Source organism: Mesoplodon bidens (genome assembly GCF_964165515.1).
Source record: "Mesoplodon bidens genome assembly, chromosome: 5".
Lineage (NCBI taxonomy): Eukaryota > Metazoa > Chordata > Mammalia > Artiodactyla > Ziphiidae > Mesoplodon > Mesoplodon bidens.
The window spans coordinates 5,229,003-5,250,536 of NC_138161.1; positions in this window are offsets into that span (position 1 = coordinate 5,229,003).

Here is a 21,534-nt window from a genome sequence, read left to right on the forward strand (position 1 = left end):
CTGAGGCTCAGGCTTCGGTTGGAGTGCAGGGAGAGGACTGGGGTTGGTGGCGTGAACACAGCCTGAAGGGGTTAGTGGGCCACGGCTGGCCGGGAGGGAGTCCGGGAAAAAGTCTGGACCTGCCGAAGAGGCAAGAGACTTTTTCTTCCCTCTTTGTTTCCTGGTGTGCAAGGAGAGGGGATTCAGAGCGCTGCTTAAAGGAGCTCCAGAGACAGGCGCGAGCCGCGGCTAACAGCGCGGACCCCAGAGACGGGCATGAGACGCTGGGGCTGCTGCTGCCGCTACCAAGAAGCCTGTGTGCAAGCACAGGTCAGTATCCACACCCCCGTCCCGGGAGCCTGTGCAACCCGCCACTGCCAGGGACCTGGGATCCAGGGACAACTTCCCCGGGAGAACGCACGGCGCACCTCAGGCTGGTGCGGCATCACGCCGGCCACTGCCGCTGCAGGCTCGCCCCGCATGCGTGCCCCTCCCTCCCCCAGCCTGAGTGAGCCAGAGCCCCTGAATCAGTGGCTCCTTTAACCCCGTCCTGTCTGAGCGAAGAACAGACGCCCTCCGGCGACCTACACGCAGAGGCGGGGCCACATCTAAAGCTGAGCCCCGGGATCTGTGAGAACAAAGAAGAGAAAGGGAAATCTCTCCCAGCAGCCTCAGGAGCAGCGGATTAAATCTCCACAATCAACCTGATGTACCCTGCATCGGTGGAATACCTGAATAGACAGTGAATCAGCCCAAATTGAGGCGGTGACTTCGGGAGCAACCATATAATTTTTTTTCCTTTTTCTCTTTCTGTGACTGTGTATGTGTATGCTTTTGTGTGTGATTTTGTCTGTATAGCCTTGCTTTTACCAGTTGTCCTAGGCTTCTGTCTGTCCGTTTTATTGTTGTTTTCTTAGTATAGTTTTTAGCACTTGTTATCATTGGTGGATTTGTTTTTTCTTTGGTTGCTCTCTTCTTTCTTTCTTTCTTTTTTTTGTTTTTTTATTACTTAAAATTTTTTTAATAAATATTTTTTATTTAATCACTTTATTTTACTTTATTTTATTTTATCTTCTTTCTTTCTTTCTTTCTTCCTTCCTTCTTTCCTTCCTTCCTTCCTTCCTTCCTTCCTTCCTTTCTTTCTTTCCTTCTTTTCTCCCTTTTATTCTGAGCTGTGTGGAGGACAGGCTCTTGGTGCTCCAGCCAGGCATCAGGGCTATGCCTCTGAGGAGGGAGAGCCAAGTTCAGGACACTGGTCCACAAGAGACCTGCCAGCTCCACATAATATCAAACAGTGAAAATCTCCCAGAGATCTCCATCTCAATGCTAAGACCCAGCTCCACTCAACAACCAGCAAGCTACAGTGCAGGACACCCTATGCCAAACAACTAGCAAGACTGGAGGACAACCCCACCCATTAGCAGAGAGGCTGCCTAAAATCATAATAAGGCCACAGACACCCCCAAAACACACCAACAGACGTGGACCTGCCCACCAGAAAGACAAGATCCAGCCTCATCCACCATAACACAGGCACTAGTCCCCTCCAGCAGGAAGCCTACACAACCCACTGAACCAATCTTAGCCACTGGGGAGAGATACCAAAAACAATGGGAACTACAGACCTGCAGCCTGTGAAAAGGAGACCACAAACACAGTAAGTTAAGCAAAATGAGAAGACAGAGAAACACACAGCAGATGAAAAAGCAAGGCAAAAACCCACCAGACCTAACAAATGAAGAGGAAATAGGCAGTCTACCTGAAAAAGAATTCAGAATAATGATAGTAAAGATGATCCAAAATCTCGGAAATAGAATGGAGAAAACACAAGAAACGTTTAACAAGGACCTAGAAGAACTAAAGAGCAAACAAACAGTGATGAACAACACAATAAATGAAATTAAATATTCTCTAGAAGGGATGAATAGCAGAATAACTGAGGCAGAAGAATGGATAAGTGACCTGGAAGATAAAATAGTGTAAATAACTACTGCAGAACAGAATAAAGAATGAAAAGAATTAAGAACAGTCTCAGAGACCTCTGGTACAACATTAAATGCACCAACATTCGAATCATAGGGGTCCCAGAAGAAGAACAGAAAAAAAAAAGGGACTGAGAAAATATTTGAAGAGATTATAGTTGAAAACTTCCCTAATATGGGAAAGTAAATAGTTAATCAAGTCCAGGAAGCACACAGAGTCCCATACAGGATAAATCCAAGGAGAAACACACCAAGACACATATTAATCAAACTCTCCAAAATTAAATACAAAGAAAAAATATTAAAGCAGCAAGGGAAAAAGAACAAATAACACACAAGGGAATCCCCATAAGGTTAACAGCTGATCTTTCAGCAGAAACTCTGCAAGCCAGAAGGGAGTGGCAGGGCATATTTAAAGTGATGAAGGGGAAAAAACTACAACCAAGATTACTCTCCCCAGCAAGGATCTCATTCAGATTTGACAGAGAAATTAAAATCTTTACAGACAAGCAAAAGCTCAGAGAATTCAGCACCACTAAACCAGCTTTACATCAAAGGCTAAAGGAACTTCTCTAGGCAGGAAACACAAGAGAAGGAAAAGACCTACAATAACAAACACAGAACAATTAAGAAAATGGTAATAGGAACGTACATACCAATAATTATCTTAAACATAAATGGATTAATGTTCCAACCAAAAGACATAGACTGGTTGAATGGATACAAAAACAAGACTCATATATATGCTGTCTACAAGAGATCCACTTCAGACCTAGGGACACATAGAGACTGAAAGTGAGGGGATGGAGAAAGATATTCCATGTAAATGGAAATCAAAAGAAAGCTGGAGTAGCAATTCTCATATCAGAGAAAATAGACTTTAAAACAAAGACTATTGCAAGAGACAAAGAAGGACACTACATAATGATAAAGGGATGAATCCAAGAAGAAGATATAACAATTGTAAATATTCATGCACCCAACAAAGGAGCACCTCTATACATAAGGCAAATGCTAACAGCCATAAAATGAGAAATCGAGAGTAACACAAACATAGTAAGGGACCTTAACACCCCACTTTCACCAATGGACAGATCATCCAAAATGAAAATAGAAAAGGAAACATAAGCTTTAAATGATACATTAAACAAGATGGACTTAAATGATATTTATAGGACATTCCATCCAAAAACAACAGAATACACCATCTTCTCAAGTGCTCATGGAACATTCTCCAGGATAGACCATATCTTGGGTGACAAATCAAGCCTTGGTAAATTTAAGAAAATTGAAATTGTATCAAATACCTTTTCCAACCACAAAACTATGAGACTAGATATCAATTACAGGAAAAAATCTGCAAAAAATACAAACACATGGAGGCTAAACAATACACTACTTAATAACCAAGAGATCACTGAAGAAATCAAAGAGGAAATCAAAAAATACCTAGAAACAAATGACAATTAAAACATGACGACCCAAAACCTATGGGATGCAGGAAAAGCAGTTCTAAGAGGGAAGTTTATAGCAATACAATCCTACCTTAAGAAACAAGAAACACCTCAAATAAACAACCTAACCTTACACCTAAAGCAATTAGAGAGAGAAGAACAAAAAAAAACCCCAAAGTTAGCAGAAGGAAAGAAATCATAAAGATAAGATCAGAAATAAATGAAAAACAAATGAAGGAAACGATAGCAAAGATCAATAAAACTAAAAGCTGGTTCTTTGAGAAGATAAACAAAATTGATAAACCATTAGCCAGACTCATCAAGAAAAAAAGGGAGAAGACTCAAATCAATAGAATTAGAAATGAAAAAGGAAAAGCAACAACTGACACTGCAGAAATACAAAGAATCATGAGAGATTACTACAAGCAACTATATGCCAATAAAATGGACAACCTGAAAGAAATGGACAAATTCTTAGAAATGCACAGCCTTCCGAGACTGAACCAGGAAGAAATAGAAAGTATGAACAGACCAATCACAAGCACTGAAATTGAAACTGTGATTAAAAATCTTCCAACAGGGCTTCCCTGGTGGTGCAGTGGTTGAGAGCCCACGTGCCGATGCAGGGGACACGAGTTCGTGCCCAGGTCCAGGAAGATCCCACATGGTGCAGAGTTGCTGGGCCTGTGAGCCATGGCCGCTGAGCCTGCGCATCCGGAGCCTGTGCCCCACAATGGGAGAGGCCACAACAGTGACAGGCCCGTGAATCACAAAAAAAAAAAAAAAAAAAATCTTCCAAAAAACAAAAACCCAGGACCAGAGGGCTCCACAGGCAAATTCTATCAAATATTTAGAGAAGAGCTAACACCTATTCTTCTCAAACTCTTCCAAAATAAAGCAGAGAGAGGAACACTCCCAAACTCATTCTATGAGGCCACCATCACCCTGATACCAAAACCAGACAAAGATGTCACAAAGAAAGAAAACTACAGGCCAATATCACTGATGAACATAGATGCAAAAATCCTCAACAAAATACTAGCAAACAGAATCCAAGAGCACATTAAAAGGATCATACACCATGATCAAGTGGGGTTTTTCCTAGGAATGCAAGGATTCTTCAATATATGCAAATCAATCAACGTGATTCACCATATTAACAAACTGAAGGAGAAAAACCATATGATGATCTCAATTGATGCAGAGAAAGCTTTCAACAGAATTCAACACCCATCTATGATAAAAACTCTCTGGAAAGTAGACATAAAGGGAACTTTCCTCAACATAATAAAGACCACATATGACAAACTCACAGCCAACATCGTCCTCAATGGTGAAAAAATGAAAGCATTTTCCTCTAAGATCAGGAAGAGAACAAGGTTGCCCACTCTCACCACTATTATTCAACATAGTTTTGGAAGTTTCAGCCACAGCAATCAGAGAAAAAAAAGAAATAAAAGGAATCCAAATCGGAAAAGAAGAAGTAAAGCTGTCACTGTTTGCAGATGACATGATACTCTACATAGAGAATCCTAAAGATGCTACCAGAAAACTACTAGAGCTAATCAATGAATCTGGTAGAGTAGCAGGATACAAATTTAATGCACAGAAATCTCTTGCATACCTATACACTAATGATGAAAAATCTGAAAATGAAATTAGGAAAACATTCCCATTTACCATTGCAATAAAAAGAATAAAATACCTAGGAATAAACCTACCTAGGGAGACAAAAGACCTGTATGCAGAAAATTATAAGACACTGATGAAAGAAATTAAAGATGATACAAATAGATGGAGAGATCTACCATGTTCTTGGATTGGAAGGATCAATATTGTGAAAATGACTCTACTACCCAAAGCAATCCACAGATTCAATGCAATCTCTATCAAACTACCAATGGCATTTTTCACAGAACTAGAACAAAAAATTTCACACTTTGTATGGAAACACAAAACACCCCAAATAGCCAAAGCAATCTTGAGAAAGAAAAACGGATCTGGAGGAATCAGGCTCCCTGACTTCAGACTATACTGCAAAGCTACAGTAATCAGGACAGTATGGTACTGGCACAAAAACAGAAATATAGATCAATGGAGCAGGATAGAAAGCCCAGAGATAAACCCACGGACATATGGTCACCTTATCTTTGATAAAGGAGGCAAGAATATACAGTGGTGAAAAGACAGCCTCTTCAATAAGTGGTGCTTTGAAAACTGGACAGCTATATGTAAAAGAATGAAATTAGAACACTCCCTAACACCATACTTAAAAATAAACTAAAAATGGATTAAAGACCTAAATATAAGGCCAGACACTATAAAACTCTTAGAGGAAAACATAGGCAGAACACTCTATGACATAAATCACAGCAAGATCCTTTTTGACCCACCTCCTAGAGAAATGGAATTAAAAACAAAAATAAACAAATGGGACCTAATGAAACTTAAAAGCTTTTGCACAGCAAAGGAAAACATAAACAAGATGAAAAGCAACCCTCAGAATGGGAGAAAGTATTTGCAAATGAAGCAACTGACAAAGGATTAATCTCCAAAATTTACAAGCATCTCATGCAGCTCAATATCAAAAAAACAAACAACCCAATCCAAAAATGGGCAGAAGACCTAAATAGACATTTCTCCAAAGAAGATATACAGATTGCCAACAAACACATGATAGAATGCTCAACATCATTAATCATTAGAGAAATGCAAATCAAAACTACAATGAGATATCATCTCACACTGGTCAGAATGGCCATCATCAAAAAATCTACAAACAATAAATGCTGTAGAGGGTGTGGAGAAAAGGGAACCCTCTTGCACTGTTGGTGGGGATGTAAATTGATACAGCCACTATGGAGAACAGTATGGAGGTTTCTTAAAAAACGAAAATAGAACTACCATAAGACCCAGCAATCCCACTACTGGGCATATACCCTGTGAAAAACATAATTCAAAAAGGGTCATGTGGGCCTCCCTGGTGGCGCAGTGGTTGAGAGTCCGCCTGCCGATGCAGGGGATACGGGTTCGTGCCCCGGTCTGGGAGGATCCCATATGCCGCGGAGCGGCTGGGCCCGTGAGCCATGGCCGCTGGGCCTGCGCATACGGAGCCTGTGCTCTGCAACGGGAGAGGCCACAACAGTGAGAGGCCCGCGTACCGCAAAAAGAAAAAAAAAAAAAAAAAAAAGGGTCATGTACCAAAATGTTCATTGCAGCTCTATTTACAATAGCCAGGACGTGGAAGCAACCTAAGTGTCCATCAACATATGAATGGATAAAGAAGATGTGGCACATATATACAAGGGAGTATTACTGAGCCATAAAAAGAAACGAAATTGAGTTATTTGTAGTGAGGTGGATGGACCTAGAGTCTGTCATACAGAGAGAAGTAAGTCAGAAAGAGAAAAACAAATATCATATGTTAGCACATATATATGGAATCTAAAAAAAAAATGGTCATGAAGAACCTAGGATCAAGATGGGAATAAAGACACAGACCTACTAGAGAAAGGACTTGAGGATACAGGGAGGGAGAAGGGTAAGCTGGGACAAAGTGAGAGAGTGGCATGGACATATACACACTATCAAATGTAAAATAGATAGCTAGTGGGAAGCAGACGCATAGCACAGGGAGATCAGCTCGGTGCTTTGTGACCACCTAGAGGGGTGGGATAGGGAGGGTGGGAGAGAAGGAGATGCAAGAGGGAAGAGATATGGGGACATAAGTATATGTATAACTGATTCACTTTTTTATCAAGCAGAAACTACCACACCATTGTAAAGCAATTGTACTCCAATAAAGATGTTTAAAAAATAAAAATAAAAAATAAAACTATACAAAAATGGTAAAAGTATCTTCATGTCAGTAAGGTTTGTTCTAGAGCTATTGAGATGAAAAAAATCTTTATGTTCTACTAGAATTATAATCAAGTTTGTGCAGTAACAATTTAAGAATAATAACCAAAGAACAGAAAATAATTTGTAATTTCCTAACCAATGGAATTAAGTGCTGGTGAAGAAAACTTAATAAAGAAATCAATTCAACAAAAGGCAGGGGGAAAAAAGCAAAGGAAAAAAAGCATGATCACAGCAAATAAAATTGCAGTAATACATCAAAATATGTCACAGTAAGTATTAGGTTGAATGAGATGAGATTGCCAGTGTTTAGGTAAGAATGTTTTCATATTGGTAATTGCTTATGGTTTAGCTTCTTATAAGCAGGGTATGTTTCTTCACTAAAAGGCAATAAATAAGGGGATGGGCTTTTAAAAAATCAACTACATGGATGATGTAAAGAGGCAGACTTAAGCAGAATGTGGGAGAAAGACTGAAAGCAAATTTGAATAAAAGATACAACAGTCAGTACTAACCAAAAAGAAGCTGATGTAGCTGGAGTTGTATCAGCAAAATAGAATTTAAGGCAAAAAGCATCATTAGGGATAAGAGAGATGCATTAAGAATAAAACAAACGTTTTCCTAAGAACATGCAACACCACAAACCTGTATGTGTCTGAAAAATATCTGGCTTCACTTATATGAAAAAGACAAACTATAACACTGATTCACTCAATCATCTATTTATGTATCTCAAAAAATTACAAAAGCAAGTTGACACGTGCACATTCTTAGGGAAGTTAACATAACTCTATCAGCAATCAACAGAACAAACAGAAACAATTGTAATATTATTAAATATACAAGAAATATCATTTACACAATGGCTGAGTATATAATGTATATATATATATACACACACATATATAATCCCTGCACTTAAAAAATGGAGAATATACATTCCTTTCAAGTTCATATTAACACTGACAAAAATAGTGATGTATTAGGTCACAGAGAAAAGTCTTCAACAACTACCAAATAATTAATAGCATTTAGGTTACAATGGAATAAAATTCAATTAGAAACTAAAAAAAAAACTTACTTGGTAGAATATTGTCTGATGCAACAGTTGCCCTCAAGTACACTAGCAGGCAGGCTCTCCCTGCGATGATGCAATAGGAGGGAACACAGACCATATTAAGATGCTTGAACCCCACATTTCATTAAATCAACCTGCATCATGCAGAGGAAGCAAGTGGAGAAAGTGTTAGCTAATACACTTCGGAGCAGGTACGAGCGGTGAGCTCCCTGACCCCGGGGCTCCACGGTGCTCCTGTGTCCTGTCTTTCTCTCTGCCACATCAGCCTTCCCCAAGGGTGTGATCATGAGGGCTGGAGTTGAGGTCTGAGCAAGGTGCTCCCCCAAAAGAAGCTTCCCTGGGTCACTGGCCCATCCCTGATCCATTGGAGGGACACAGGGGCAAGGAAGACTGGCTCAGACATACCTCACTAGTAGTCTGCTGAGAAGCAGAGGTTTTCATCTGTGTTTCTTGGGCAGAGTATGGGGGCCACAGAGAGGCCATAATGGGTGTCTCTGGTGGCTGACTGGGTCTGAGGGAGACATAGTCATCAAAGTCACCTCTGGAGGTGACATGCTGATGTCCTGTCCTCCATCCCTCTCCTGCTGCCAACTAGGATCTTCTTTGTTACATAATATTTTAAGGATTTGTTCTATTTAACCGTGACATGTCTTACAGGTGACTAACTTACATTCTATATTTAATATATTTTATCAACTTTGCTTGTTTCACAAGCTACTTAATTCCTTATTATCTACATTCAATCCTCTCTATAGTTTCACTCTATCTCATAAACTAATAGTTTACTTAAGATCTATACTTAACTCTTCTTATGAGTTTCATAAGTAATTCTGTATGATCTCTGGGGCACCTGAATTACTTCCTTCTTTAAAGCACTCAAAGGTTATAGCATGAGTACAGACTCATGGGACAGAATTACTGCTCAGAGAAACACACACACGCACACACACACAGGCTCAATATACTACAGGGGGAAAAAAGTGACACTGGACAGTTTAGATGGTTAATCTGCATCATTAAACACCATCTTTTTTTAACTCCTAAGTAGGTAATTGATAATCATCTAATTATGGGAGAGACGACATCAAGCTCTGTTCTGTTAAGAGTTAAATATACATTTAAGATGCATCTCTTCTCCCTTGTATCCATTATTTGCATCACCATAAAAATCAGTCTTACAATGAAACTCAGAACTATTATGTCAGCTTCTTCTTTCCAACCCCCTTTTCCTTCTTAGAAGGCTGGTGGCCTCTTTGACGTATGACAACAACATTAGGCCGGCACATCTCCCTCTTCTGCCAAAGTATAAGCCCTGTGTAACCCTGAAATGCAAATAGAAGAAACCTCGCCTGAAATGTCTCTGCAGGAAAGAGAGAGGGTTCCCCTACCTGTCGACACAGGGGAAGGGGGTCCTTACCAACGTGATGCTCTTTCGAGAAGGGGTAAGAATTTCTAAAATGTGAAAATATAACCTCCATTTTGTCCTTTGCCCTAAGCTAGAAAATGGGTAAGAGTGCCTTTCTTATTTGGAGGGCAGAGGTGAAGTGGGGGGAAGGGAGTTGGGCAAAAAGCCTAGTTACCACTTGCAACTTTGAGAGATGAGAGATGTTCTTCTTAATGGGTTAGAAGGACAGAATCTGTTTAAATCAAGAGCTCAGACCATGCATTGGAGAGAAATTGCATTTTCATAGACCTTGTCCCCCCGAAGCATATGTTCATCTTTTTATATGTGGAGCATTGGGATTTTCAATAATAAAAAGAAAGCTCAGAGCCACACATTTCCTTGAGGAGCCCAGAGAGATTTTGGCTCCAGGTTCTGTCTAAGGCGTGTGGCACTCAGTAACACTTCCAATACACTGGTTTAAACTGGGCATTTTGGATTTGTTTGGTGGCGGCCACTGGCAACTTCAGTGCACTAGGAATAAATAAATAAAGACACAGATGGGAGGGGAGAGAGGTGGGCTGGTCTCAGGTACTCCCACCTGGGGGGAACGTGTTTCTCCAGGTTACTTACATGATCCGCCAGTGATCCTGGCAGGTCAGGCGTCCAGCAGCATCTCGGCTCTGGTCTTCGTCGGCCCCTCCACAGCTGCCTCAGTTCTCCGTTACCGTCCGTGTCTTTCTCAGTGAGATGGAGATGGTTTTCCCTGGCCTCACACAGGATGACAACCTTCCTCCCTGCCTTTGTCACTAAACAGGCTCTGTATCTTGCCTCCTTCCTTTTTTTCTCCGCTTGGGTTTGTTTTTTCCTAACACTTCTAATAAATGAAATCTGTGAGGTCACAATTTCCCCAGGCAGGCTGGAATTTCCTCTCCCACTTCCCAGCACCACATTGGAAAGGGAGAATTTTATCCCAGCTGCAATTCATAGAATGTTTGCCTTTGGCCTTGACTTTCCTGGCTCACCTGACTGCCGCCTTTCAAAGCCTGCTAGTGTGAAAAGGCACACCCAGACACTCTCTGAGCTAAAGGACGGTGAACAGAAATGCACCGATGCATCACTGCAAAAGGGCACCTCTAGTGGGCAGGCCTATCCCGAGATGATTGCATGGTAATGAGCAGGGGTCCCCACTAGCAGCTGCACCCTGAGTCCACAATCACCCCTGGAGTGATCCTCAGATTCCTATCAGGCTGAGCACTTGTGCAGAAAGGATCAGGTAGGGGGCAAGCATGCTCCCTCCAAAGCTACAGCTGTGCAAATTAAAGACACCCCTTCTCCCAGGAAATCCACAGGCAGGCCATCACCAGGCTCTGGTCAGAGCTCACAGTCTGGGAGTTTCAGGCAAGGATGGCCACAGACCACCTCCCTGGGTCCTCCTGGCAGTTTAAACCTGTTTTTCCCCATGGACATAAGTGAGCCCCCTTCCTCACAGCAAAACCAGGCAGTTGGTCTTGTTTACCTGACATCAAAGGTAAGTTAAGGCAAAGAGGGACAAGAATGAGGATGGGAAACCCTCTTCAGAGCCCCAGTGCAAGAAACTTACTTACTTTTTGCGTTTTCTAGAGACGTTCAAAAACATTCCTGAACCTTCAACATCGTGCACCCTTTTGGAATAATTGAAGCTGAAATGTGACAGTCATTACGTTGCACTAATCCTGTTACACTGGTATGAATTGCTTCTCAGAGGCACTGGCAGTTGAGCTGCTGTATTTAATAACTTGAATACTAAAGTTTCCCCGGGTGAGGAAACAGTTTTGCCACCAGCTGTGGCATTTTTTTTCTGCTCTCTCCTTTTTCCTGATGTGGCCTGGCAGTGGTCCAGGCCCTCCTGAGATCTCAGCCGACAGGAGGAGCCCCTGATCTGTCTCTTCCAAGAAGAGTCAGCACACACGCGGAGTCTTGAGGTGACACAAGGGGCATGACGGACTAGTCCTGGGTTGTTCCCAAGCGGTGATGGCTCAATTTCTCACAGTCTATAGGAAGAAAATATGCACGGCTGTCACACCTGGAGAGTAGGACCGAGCATCTTTAGGACTTGGTCCACAAATAGAGCAGTATCATCAGGAAAAGCTCTGAACCTAGGACACCCGGGGGACATGGTGCAGGAAGCCGGCAGTGGCCGGGCCTCACAAGGCTCCGGGAGTAGGGACTCCCAGGAACTAAAGCACTCGGGGCCCAGCAGGGTGGCTGTGCTGTCTTCTTGCAGACTCTAAGCTCTTCTTGCGAATCAGATTTAATCTGTATCCGTCTATTTGCCTGGTCAGGAAGGTTTGAAGTCGTAGAGCTGTCAGGAGGAAAAGGGTTAGGACAGCTGTTTTCCAGGTATGGGCAGTGGACCTCTGGGAATCTTGAGATCCAAAGTGCTTTGCCAAAATCATATCAAAATGATTGTCTTCATATACTGTGAAGATGCTTGATTGTCTTCATATACTGTGAAGATGCTATTTGCCTTTTTCACTGAGCTGACTTTTATACTGATGATGCAGAAGCAGTGGAGTTGTATTAGTCGACGTCTCTAGAGAAACAGAACCAACAGGATGTGTGTGTGTGTGTGTGTGTGTGTGTGTACAAAGAGAGGGAGAAAGAGAGAGAAACTGTGCTCTTAGGTGGGATAATACATACATATATAAGGTAAATATAGATTAGGTATATGGATAGATAGACAGAGAGGTAGATAGATAGAGATAATACCACACAAGAGAGACTGGATTTTAAGGAATTGGCTCATGTAATCGTAGGGGCTCACATGTTCAAAATCAGCAGGACAGGCTGGCAGACTGGAGACCCAGGGAGGAGTTTAGGCTGCAGCCTGGGTCCAAAGGCAGTCTGGAGACAGAATTCTCTAGTCTTCAGGGGACCTCAGTCTTTCTCCTAAGGCTGTCAACTGATTCGATGGGACCCACCTGTATCACTGAAAGAAAAAGAAAAAAATGGACAGTGTTTGTTATCAATGATAAAATTTGATCTTTTGAGTAAAAATTAGATTTTAAAAAATTGAGCTTGATATTTTCCCAACACTTAAAGATGTTTCTCATGTTACATCAACAACTGTGATTTTTTGGGTGTTGTATAATGCATAATTTGGTGAACCGGTAGTGCCCAATGACCAATGCATGATGTTACAAAAAGGCACATGTGGACAAAAGCCCCATTCCAAGTGACAGGAGCCCAGTGGATTTTAATGTTGCAGAGTAGGAAAAGGCCACAGCTTCTGACCTCACAGCCCTGTGGGGAAGGGACATCACTGATGGGGAGTGGGATTTCCAGGACAGCGCTCCAGAGTGAAGGGTCCCTGACAAGGAGAAGGCAAACTGGGGACAAGAACGTGCTTGTTGTAAGGATTGTAAGAACCAGAAAACTAACTATACCTAGTCTGAGCTGGGGAGGACATCTTCTGAGATGGTGCTGGGTTATACTTTTACCAAATCTCGGTAAAGGCAAGAGAGCATCTGGGTCTCCAGAAGAACTAGAAATGCAGCTGAGACTCCTGTTTATCTGTCTTCTCTGCATCTCCTTGCCTACAGCATCATCTTCTTACTCATCCCCCTTTTCTGCTGGCTTTCTCCACGTGGTGCCCAGCTGGCTGCTGACAGCCCATCAGTTTCATGCTAGAGAATACTCCCATGGTTCCAATTTGAAAAATTCTAGAGAAAAATTCAGTGTGTCCTGTTTGGGTCTGATGCCAATCCCTGGGTCATTTAAAGACAAAGGTGTGGGACAGATAGGATCGTGGGGCACAGACAGGGCCCCTGGTGTCACACCTGTGTCTAAGCATCCTTTCCAGAGAACAGAGAATCACAGAGAACTGGGCAGCATCTATGTGCTGTGGGTACAGAACAGGAGAGGGTCGCCAAGCCTCAGGGAGCTGGTCCTTCTCATAAGACAGATTTGGTTTCACGTTGCTCTCTGTGACGGTTCCTCTGTGTTAATTCTTGCTGTCGAGTTTCAGTTCGTAGTCAATTGAGCAAGGTGGAATTAAGAGGAAGACAATGTGTCCACGTGAAATGAGAGCATTGTGGGCGGGGAAACTTGTGCCCCTTGAGATCCAGCACAGGGGTGGCCGTGGCAGTTAGAGATAGACCCCTACTGAAAGGTCAAGGGCAAGAGTCGTGCCCCTCCCTCACGGGCATCTCTCTCCATTGCCAATCTCATTTTATTAAGAAAGAAGGAGAGAGGAGGAAGGGTTTCTTCACTTGGGCTAGGGTGGAGGTCAGGAGGGAAACCCTTCGGAGGCTGCATGGTTAGAACGTGGGGCGAATTGAAAATGAATGTAAGTGGGAAGAAGCATGTCTGAGATGGCGTCAAGATTTCTGCACTGAGTCACTGGGTGAGTGATGGCTCCTTTCCATGGAAAAGACAGGAGGAGAAGTGTTTTGGGTGGGAAATATAAGTTAAGCCTTGGACATATCTAGTCTGAAGTGATGTCCCACATTCAGCTGGAAATATGACAGAAAGCTCAGAAAAGGGAGGCTCTCTCTTCCCTGGAGAAAAGGTCGAGGAAGAAGCACTTGCTGATGCTGAGGACACTGTGGTAGAGAATGTGTTTTCCGTGGCGCCCAATGGTGCTTGTCAACCCCAGACACTGATGGGACGGCAGGCAGATTCTAGAGTCTTCTCTGTTCCTGCCATGGAGCCCCACAAGCAATGCAAAGTACTGTCATTTTATTTCCCTCTTATCTCTTTGCAGGCACAGTTACCCAGCACGGCTCTGGATTTCTTTTTTTGGTTCCTACAACAACTGCCTTTGGGACACCTTGCCATCTTCTGCCTCCTTACCTCACCCGATTTTCCTTCACAGTGTCACTGTCACCTGTCATTATACGTTCCATTTACTTTTTATTTGTTCATTGTTTTTTCCTTCCACTGGAGTGTGAGCCCAATCAGTGCAGGACGTCTGTCTGCTTTATTCACAGCTGTGTCCCTTTTACTTAAAACAATGCCTGGAGGGACTTCCCTGGTGGCGCAGTGGTTAAGAATCCACCTGCCAATGCAGGGGACACGGGTGCATGCCCTGGTCTGGGAAGATCCCACATGCCGCGGAGCAACTAAGCCCGAGCGCCACAACTACTGAGCCTGCACTCTACAGCCTGAGCGCTGCAACTACTGAGCCCACGTGCCACAACTACTGAAGCCCGCGCGCCTAGAGCCTGTGCTCTGTGACAAGAGAAGCCACCGCAATAAGAAGCCTGCGCACCGCAACAAAGAGTAGCCCCCGCTGGCTGCAACTAGAGAAAGCCCGTGCGCGGCAGCAAAGACCCAATGCAGCCAAAAATAAGTAAATAAATAAATTTATAAAAACAAACAAAAAACAGTACCTGGAACACAGCAGGTGCTCAACAAATACTTGTTGAATAAATGAATTTACACACGAAGTCTCCTCTTTCCTTTCTATGTACAGATAAGTGTGCTTAAAATATGCTTTTTAAAATGAAAGGAGGGGAAAAAATCCCTTTATTCATAATGATTGTCTTTCCCTCCCTCCCCTGACTCCATGCGGCCACACTTGTCTCCTCGGGACAAGGCTCTCTGGTGGGACATTTGACTTTTTGATTTTAAAGTAACACAAATTCAGGTTCATTCACTCAATTCTGGGAAGACTTTCCTTTTCACACCAGGAAATTATCAGGTCGGTGCCAACAGAAGAACCAGAGAAGAGAGGAGAAAGAAGGCATTTTATAATTTATCAGGATTTTAATTCTAAATTAAATAATTATGTTTCTTTTAACTATGACAGCAATACATGTACTTTGCAGAAAATTTGAAAAATACAGAAAATTAATTTGACTGAATTGATGGATTGATTCTATTTGATATACACGAATATAATGCTTCCCCTGTACTGGGCACTATTCTAAGAACTCTCTTCATAACAACTATATAGATACTATTATTATTTCCCTTTTTTTTAAGGTGGGGAAATTCAGACACAGAGAGGTTAAGTAATTTGCCTGAGATCACACAGCTAGTCAGGGAGCAGAGGTGGGCTTTGAGCCTGAATTCTGGCTCCAGAGTCTATGCTCTTAAACTCTATGTGAAAATAAGAAAACAGGCAGTACACAAACTTAATAGTGTTGATATTTGGATATTTTTCTCTTCTCCATGGGCTTCTCTTTCTTTCTCGTGTGTGTGTGTGTGTGTGTGTGTGTGTGTGTGTGTATACAGGCAAATTCTGGGTCATATTGCAGACTGTTATTTAGATTGTAAGTAACTTCATAAAATACTCTATAATTAACATTTTTCCATGTCATTAAATATTTTTTAAAAATACGACATTTGTGACTTTGTGGCACTTAGGCCTATGGGTGTATCATAGCCAATGTGACCAGCTCTGGCTACTGAACATGTAATTGACTCCAAGGTTTTCACCATCAGGCATCCCTCCATTCTCTGACCCCCACGTGCAACGTCGCAGTGAGAGCCCCGACCCTTCCTAACCTCTAAAGACACTTTGACCTCTGCTGCTCTGGGTCCACGGGGACTGTCGTGAGCAGAATGGGGCTTCAGCTGGCCTCACTGATGGCGTCTGTGTATTTTCTATTTCTGTGACGTTATTACATCTGAGTCCAGTACAAGCTTCCATCACCACCCGACAGCAGTGAAGTCAGAAGGAGTGGTCCATTCGGCATCCATGAACAAATGCTCCGTGCTTGTCTCCTCCATGCCCCATTGTCCCCACTAACGAGGGGAGGGAACGATCTTCCAGGAAGAAATAAACGATTATTTCTATCCCTTGCCCTGTGCCCAACCTTTCTGTCTTAATACGCATGACATCACCTCATTTGTTGAGTATCTTTCAGGAAAGACATCTCTGCTGCTTAAGTGCATTTTACAGGTAACAGAAGCTCACTACCGTGGAGGGCATCACCTGGAGCACTTTAACAAATTTTATGGAAATACCACTACAATTCAGCTTCTCGAGAGCAGGGATCTGGTGGTCACAAAATCCCCAGGGTCTAGAAGAGTATCTGGCACATGATCAGGCACTAACAAATAGCACTTGTTAATTTAATGAGTGCATGAAAAGGGTTAGGTTTGCCCCAGTCTTCTGCAGCATGAATCTGCCTGAAGCCTCTGTTGGTGACTCAGGACAGTGCTTATCTGCTCCCACCTTTTCACTCCTATGCTGGTGGCCCAGCCAGCTCGACCTTTACCTCCTGCAGGACTCAGCCTCTGGGCTTCCTCAGGTTTCCGCCTGCTCTTCGTGACCTTCTCTCTCCCCACCATTGCCGTCGGCTGCCTTTTTACTGTGGGTCATGTCTGATCATTGGTGCTGCTTCTCATCGGATGTGAGCCAGCAATTACTAACGAACTTTTGCGAATAGTATAGTTGGTAAAGTGTTTCCTTCATACACATTGTAAAAAACAAACCAGACCAGAAAGCTTATTAGCATTTTTTTATGGTTACTTTTTTTTTTTTTTTTTTTTGCGGTACACAGGCCTCTCACTGTTGTGGCCTCTCCCGTTGTGGAGCACAGGCTCCAGACGTGCAGGGTCAGCGGCCATGGCTCACGGGCCCAGCCGCTCTGCAGCATGTGGGATCCTCCCGGACCGGGGCACGAACCCATGTCCCCTGCATCGGCAGGCAGACTCTCAACCACTGCGCCACCAGGGAAGCCCTATGGTTACATTTTTTAAAAAAATTATTGAAGTATAGTTGATTTACAATGTTGTGTTAATTTCTGCTGCACAGCAAAGTGACTCAGTTATACATAGACATATTCTTTTCATACTCTTTTCATTATTGTTTCTCACAGGATATTGAATTTTAAGGTTTCCTATGACGTGTGAGGAGTGTTTTGGCCCCCTGATGACAAACCTCTGCCTGCAGAGCTATTGTAAGGGGATGGCAAAGCCACAGGTGCCACAAGGTTTGTCTGAGGACCACGTGTTTGACACCATTTTCATTGCTATTTTTCAGATATACACAGATGCTTGCTGCAACTCCTAAACTAACGGTAACTTGAATGTAGGTATTAGCACTTCCAAAGAGAGTGTTTCTCAAAACGGGAGCGGGAGTGAGGGCTGCAACCCCAAAAGAAGAGGGTTTCAGAGATGTCCAAACATTGCCTGAGAGGGGGATGGCTTCTGGAAGCCTGATGCACCAATAGAGAGAAGGGGGCTTCCCCGTTTCAGGTGAGTAGGGGGTGGGGTCCCACCTGCTGGATACTCGGCCCAGCTTGATCCCTCAGGGCTTCCAGCCCTCCTTAGTCTGTGTATGGTTTGGGGTCCTCAAGGAAGTTGTGCTAAGCAGAATTAGGCCTAGAGAGATTTACAGAGGCTGCCTGTGGAGGATAAACAGGAGAGGGCCTTGTGGACACGATGCAGGTCTGACACCTGGGCAAGGCGAGCAGGAGGAGGGAGGGCTATGTGCGAGAGTCTCAGATTGCGATGTGGCTCCGGGCAAGCCTTGGCCAGGCTGACAGGGAGCCCCAGACAGAGATGGCCTTAGGGGAGCCTAGTGATGGGCAGAAATGGCCTGGCTCTTGTACCCACACCCCCTGCCCCAGAGCTGCCTGGGGAGAGTGTGGCCTCAGGGTCAAGGCTACAGCGGATCTTGAAGATTTGACAGCCGGGCACTGCCCGCCAAGCACGCTCCTCACTGCAGGCTTCCTGTCCGCTCACATAGGGATGGAGACCCCCAGGGAGGTGGAAGTGCCGCTCTTATTCACCCTAAACCGTTATCGTGTGACTGGCCTTGGCTGTGCACAGACCTCCGCCCAGCTTCTCCCAGGAACTCTGGACCAGATGAGAGCAGGGGCCATGGGCAGGAAGAAGAAATGGCAGCTGGAGAAGCAAAGACATGGGAGAGGTCGCCAGGCAGGCAAAGGCAGCATCGTGAGAAGATTTTCAAACACTCGCCGTTACCTGGAAAGGACCCACAGACCATAACTGAAACACCGAGTGACCGAGGGGGAGCACATCCTTGGACAGGAATCGGTAGCCCACAACACATGGGGGAAGGGACTGTAGGCCCCAGGTGGGCAGAACTGGAGTGATCAAAAATCCCTGCCAGAAGGTTCACTACATGTGGCCAGTGGCCTTTCTCAATGGGCATTGGATAAATTCATATTGTTTGCATGGAGAAGCAATTGTTCTGAAGCTGGCTGTGGCCGCGGGGCTGTCAGGTTGATGCCATGTTTCCTCCTGCAGGTGTGCAGTACACAACCTGGAACACTGTGCCCTGCTGCTGTAGGCCATGGGCAGCTTGGGCCTGAGCTGAAAGTCACAGCCGTAGCTATGGCGGCAGCTCTTAGGTCAGAGGGTGAGGATTCACGCCCAGAGTCACAGCAGCAGCTTCATCTTTCCAGCAAAGGGGAGGTAGCTGTAGACAGGTGGCCCTACCACACTTATGTATCTGGAGCCTTTCCTCTGCTCTTAGCTCTCAGCTCCTGGGCACTCACACCTGCTTTCAGGTCCTGGGTGTTACCTTCGTTAGGCTGGACGCTGCCTAGACCTTACCTCCTAAAATCTGACCTTCTTCTATCTGGCTCTACCCTGGCTCATGGGCCACCTGAAACCCCCTCACCTGTGGGCATCTTTGGTTAGTACTTCTCACAGGTTTATCTCTCATTTGCTACAGATGATGAATCCTGGGAGATATATATTTATATATTATAAATAATTATATAATATATATATTTAAACATTATGATTATGCATATAATTATATTACATATAATTAATATATAAAATCACATTATATTATAATTATAATATATACAATTATTATATTATATATAATTACCATATAATTGTGTATAATTTTAATTTAATTTAATTTAATATATAATTATTCATAATTATACAATATATCTTGGCATGTATATATATTATATATAATTATTTATATCTATATTATAAATAATTATATATTATATATACTGTATTTATTAATTATAAGTAAACATATATAATTTACATAAAGATGTGTATTTATTTACCTCAAATCAATTTTATTTATGCATTTATTCTTTGTTTAAATTTATTTAGCTCAAATGTTTACTTTTTTGCATTCAAAATATAGTTTCACTTTAAAACATGTTCACCATTTTCTGGGAATGTTTTAAACACATCGGTTTTCTGGATGCTCCATCGCATTTCCTGTGGTGGCTATACGGTTTGATTCTGGAATGGTTCTACGATTGAAATGTTCATGGTGAAGCTTAATTACCTAATTATGATGCACAATCTGTACCGCATGGTAGGAGTGAGCTGTTTATTAGGATGACTTTTGATATTCTAAGCGTTTCTCATGATCCCATCACCAGGGCTGTATCCTGGGAGGGGCTACTGGTTGGATGCCTCTCCACTGAGGCTCTGTTAACAGCCAATAAATGGGACCTGGAAACATTTAGGGATGATTTTCGTCCTCGAGATGCTGACAGCCTGGTTGGAGAGAGACGACACAAGGAATTCTTACCAAGAATAGACACTAAGTAGGTGCCAAATCAGAGGCACGACGTTAACTTCCTCGTAGGAGAGCGTGAGAGCCAGAGGTCCGCGGCGGCATCCCACTTACCTGTGGCTGCCTTTTCGCGATAGAAACCGCGCTAATAATATTTAATTACGGTGATGCTGTCTGACGGAGTCCTGGGGGGTGAGCACTCCCCGGAGGAGGAGGGCGTGAGAAAGTGACAAGGAGCCACGTGGGACCTCGGGTGGGAACGATGTGGAAAAGTACCGGTCGCCCTGAGGACCAGCTCAGACGCACTTGGTTAAAATGAAAGGGTCATTGAGGTGGGGGAGGGGTGAGGATGAGTCTGGAAATTAGGGCAGACCCCTCGAAACTGCTTATTCCAAGATGAACAATCAGGTCTCCTCCTCTGTAGCGTGCTGGGCTTAGCAAGGAGGCGGGCCAGCCCACCCAAAGCCCATGACCCTTTAGCACCTCTGCCCTAATTTTATTTAAGGAGTTTCAATCCAACGCGCCCGTTGCTCCATTAATTAGAAGTGACAGTGACCCGGGGCTTCAGCCACATGTGAGGGGTGGTGCCTAATGGGAAAAGTACAGGGGCTGTAATGCTGAGCCCACAGCCGGGCATGAGCTTCTGTTTCATAAGAATCTTCTAAAGCCTGTGTCTTAGTCCATTTGGGCTGCTGTAATAAAATACCGCAGACTGGGTGGCTTATACACAACAGACATTTATCGCTCACAGTTCTGGAGGCTCGGAGACCGAGGACAGGGTTTCATCAGGGTTGGGAGGGCCCTCTTCTGGGTCCTAGATTTCTCACTGTGTCCTCACATCGTGGAGAGGACAAGGGAACTCTCGGGGCCCCTTTACAAGAGCGCTGCTCCCATTCGTGAGGGCCCCACCCTCAGGACCAAATCACCTCCCAAAGGCCCCACTTCTAAGACCATCACGTTGGGTGTTAGGATTTCAACAGGCGGATTGTGTTGGGACACAGACATTCAGGCTATCGCAGTCTGAGTTTACTATTATTGCCAAAAGCTCATGTTCTTTTCCTACCGAATGTTAAAACCATTTCCTTTTCTTAATCCTTACATCCGCTTCCTCTTACTTTCATCTTTGGCCACATGAGAATGAAAAGTGGTGGCCGGAAAAGCCATTTCATTTGGCAAGACAGTTGAATGGGTATTACTTCCTGCGGTACCTTGCTTCATGACAATTCAATGAAGAAATAAAAATAACTTGTAACAATAACAAGAATAGCTTGTTAGAAACTCAGGTATGGGCCTTGCTCCTCTGATCTAGCCCTGTTGCGGAGAACAAGAAGTCCCCA